We start from the raw sequence: 4625 nt of genomic DNA, 5'->3' as shown, positions 1-4625 counted from the left end.
AAGTACACATGGTCATCCATTGAAAAGTTTAAAAATTACAAAAGAAGATAGACCATGTGAAGCTTGCTCTCTTGGCAAACTAATAACAAAGAATTCACCAGGCAAGATTCTAACAGAATCACCTGCATTTCTTGAAAGAATTCAAGGAGACATATGTGGACCTATCCATCCACCTCCAGGACCATTCAGGTATTTTATGGTATTGATTGATGCATCTAGTAGATGGTCATATGTATGCGTACTGTCAAGTCGTGATATGGCATTTGCAAAATTTCTTGCACAAATAATTAAACTTAGAGCTCAATTTCCTGATTATACTATAAAGAAAATTAGACTTGATAATGCCGTTGAATTTACATCTGAATAATTTAATAATTATTCCATGTCAATTGGTATTACTGTTGAACATCCTGTTTCTCATGTACATACACAAAATCGTTTAACTAAGTAATTAATTAAATGTCCTCAATGTATTGCTAGATCATTGATAATGAAAAATAAACTACCAGTTACTGTTTGGGGTCATGCAATTTTACATGTTGCAGCACTCATCCGTCTAAGGCCACGTGCTGATCATAAACATACCCCTTATCAACTTGCAATTAGTAAGGATCAAAAATTTCTCATTTAAAGATATTTGGATGTGCAGTATATGTCCCAATATCACCACCACAAAGAACAAAGATGGGACCTCAAAGAAGGTTAGGTATATATGGGGTATGAATCACCATTTATTATTTGATATCTTGAACCTTTAACAGGTGATGTTTTTCAGACAAGATTTGTTGATTGTCATTTTGATGAAACAATATTTCCAACTCTAGGGGGAGAGAATGAAAAACTAGAAAATGACATAACATGGTATGTACCTCATTTATTACATTTGGACCCATATAAAAGATCGTTGGAAGAAAATGTAAAGAAAATAGTCCATTTACAAGATTTAGCAAATCAATTGCCAGATTCAGTATTAATTTGAAAAGAGTAACAAAGTCACAGGTACCAGCTATAAATGTCCCAGCTAGGATAGAAATTTCAAGTCAAAATAATGTAGCAAGTACATCCAAGACACACTTGAAGCGTGGCCGACCTATGGGATCAAAAGACAAAAATCCTCGAAAAAGAAAGGGAATAGAAAAGGTGAATTTGATTGAAAGTGATCTTCAAAAGAAACTAGATAATTATAAATTCACAATTGAAAAACATTCTCTCGAAGAAGCACGAGATGATGAAAATGAGATCATCGATAATGAAATTGAAAATAAGAATGACCTCAAGATTTCAATTAATTATGTTGATACAGGAATTTTGTGGAACCGAAAAGATATGAATATAGATGAAATATTTTCATTCTCCATTGCATGTGAATTATTAATGAAAATGATGATCCAGAGCCAAAAACTATGAGTGAATGTCAAAGTATACATGACTGGTAAAATTGGAAGGATGCAATAGATACTGAGTTAAATTCTCTTAAAAATCGAAAAGTATTTGGCCCTATTATGGATATACCAAAAGATGTGAAACCGGTCGGGTATAAATGGGTTTTTGTAAAAAAAACAAAATGAGAAAAATGAGATTGTCAAATACAAAGCTCGTCTTGTTGCACAAGGTTTTTACCATCGATCGGGAATTGATTATGAGGTAACATATTCTCCTGTTATGGATGATATTACTTTTCGTTATTTAATTGGTTTATCACTATTTAACAATCTTGATATGTATCTTATGGATGTTGTTACTGCTTATTTATATGGATCACTTGATACTGATATATACATGAAAATCCCAAAAGGATTTAAAATGCTTGAGACATCAAATCCTAGAGAAATGTATGCAATTGAGTTGCAGAGATCATTGTATGGGTTAAAATAATCCGGGCGCATGTGGTATAATAGACTAAGTGAATATTTACTTAAAGAAGGCTATGAGAATAATCCTATTTGTCCTTGTGTCTTTATAAGAAAAACAATATTCGGATTTGTAATAATTGTTGTTTATGTTGATGATTTAAATATCATTGGGACTAATAAAGAAATCAAAGAAGCGAAAAATTATTTAAAGAGATAATTTAAAATGAAAGATCTGGGAAAAACCAGATTCTGCCTTGGTTTACAGATTGAGTATACCAAAAATGGTATATTAGTACATCAATCAAATTATACAGAAATGGTGTTGAAAAGGTTCAACATGAACAAGGCAAATCCTTTGAGTAGTCTAATGATGGGTAGAACACTTAATAATGAAAAAGATCCATTTAGGCCTAAGGAAAGTAATAAAGAGGATCTTGGCTCAGAAGTGCCATTGGGGAACTCATGTACCTTGCTAACAATACAAGACCCGATATAGTTTTTGCAGTGAATTTACTAGCAAGATTCAGTTCATGCCCTACAAAAAGACACTGGAAAGGAATAAAGCATATATTTCGATATCTTCGAGGTACATCTGATCTTGGTTTATTTTTTCTAACAATACAAAACCAGTTTTGCTTGGTTATGCAGATGCATGATATTTGTCAGATCTACATAATGCTAAATCACAAACTGGATATAAATTTACATATGGTAACACTACAATATCATGGAGATCGCAAAAGCAAACACTTGTAGCAACTTCTTCAAATCATGCTGAAGTAAATGCCCTTCGTGAAGCAAGCAAAGAGTGTAGATGGTTACGATCGGTAACTCGACATATCTAAGGAGCGTCTGGTTTATCAATTGATAATAATCCAACAATTTTGTATGAAGACAATGATGCATGTGTTACCCATGTTAAAGAAGGTTACATAAAAAGTGGCATGACCAAGCATATCCCTCCGAAGTTTTTCTCATTCACACAAGAACTTGAAAGAAACAAAGAGGTTGATATTCAATATATTCGTTCAAGTGATAATGTAGCGGATCTCTTTACAAAGACACTTCCTACACCAGTTTTCAAGAAGCATGTACAAAATATTGGAATACGCCACCTTTGAGATCTTTAAAGAAGAATTATATGTGTTCTGTTGAGGTGGAGCATAAAGTTGTACTCTTTTTCCCTTATTAAGATTTTTTATCCCAATGAATTTTTCCTAATAAGGTTTTTAATGAGGCGACTTATGTTTCTATATGATTCTTCTCAACAAAACTTCAATGGAGAACTATGATAGATATTTCAAGGGGGGGGGGGGGGGGGGGGGTTGTGTGTTATAATAATTAAACAAATTATTATATTATTTAGAAATATCTATTCAAATTATCAAACTTAAAATAGTAATGACAAATAATTGGTGACATATAATTTGTCAACGATAGAATAGTAATATCAATTATTTACTTAGGATAATAGTAATATTTTTACTAGTATAAATACCTCCCCTTGGTTTATGTAAATATACACCATTTTTTTAAACTTTGAATGATATAAATTACCATTCTACTTTCTTCTCCATTTTATCTTAGTTTGACATTATAACTTGATTAGTATCTAATATCATCATATTAGTTTACAAATATTAATTAAGTTAGATCCAAACATCAAGCTTTTCTTAACAATATTCAAATATTTCTTAAATATGTAATTTTCAATAAGGTTGAGAGAATGTCAAACTCATTCAAAATATAATAGAACTTAACGATTAGACAACTTACTCGTGTTTTATGTTTATATCGACACTAATTGAACGATACTAATAGGGAATTAATTTATATTAATTTATATTATTTTTATTATTATTGAGTTGGCTCATTAACACATTATTTAATAGGGAATTAATGCGAAAAGTTTAACTATATAATTATAACTTATTTTCGAATAATATAAAAGAATTAATAATTTTAATAGATTTAATTTTATTGTAACATTTGAACTCAATTAAATTTTTTTATAATGTTTTTCAAAATTAAAAGAAATTGTCTAATATTTGTGTATTAAATGAATCAATTTTATGTAACTCAATAAATAATAAACTGATAGAATCAATTCAATTAGCCTAAAAAGTCAATCAAATGAATTTTGATAAATGAGATGTTTGATTTTTTAAAGTAAAATTGATTCTGTTTATAAAATTAATTTTACTTTGAAGTTATAATATGTATCTCCTGTACCTTCTGAATTTGAACATAATTTTTATATTAAAACTTATTGTTAACTCACTTTTATATAAATATATTTAAATATAAATTAATTCAACTAAGTTTAATTAAAAAACAAAATTTAATCGATTGAAATTAGACCTTGAGAATAAAACTGTAGTTTAAAACAGGACAATTTCTCAACCAAACCCATACCCTTCTTACGCACCACAGAATTGACCATTTTGCCCTCGTGCTTCCGTAGATGCATCTCTGGAAGTACCTTTTTTTTTGGTTTAACGTTGTCTGTAACACCCTTCTAATACCCCGCATAATATTAAACAATAATCAGAGTAAAACATGAAAAGGGCATTACAATTTCCACATAATTAAAATAATATTCATGTCATGCCATAAAAAGGAACGTTAAACTCAATATCATTCAGATCGTCATGTTAACACAGCGGAAATATATTTAACATCTGAACAATGCAACATCCAAAGTCATAGACTTAAAACACCACCATAATAAAATACTGAAATAAAAAGAGTTCCACAAATAACTCTAAACAA

Source organism: Vicia villosa, unplaced genomic scaffold (assembly GCF_029867415.1).
Source record: "Vicia villosa cultivar HV-30 ecotype Madison, WI unplaced genomic scaffold, Vvil1.0 ctg.000910F_1_1, whole genome shotgun sequence".
NCBI lineage: Eukaryota > Viridiplantae > Streptophyta > Magnoliopsida > Fabales > Fabaceae > Vicia > Vicia villosa.
The sequence above is the reverse complement of the archived record's forward strand: the minus strand, read 5'-3'. Positions refer to the sequence as shown.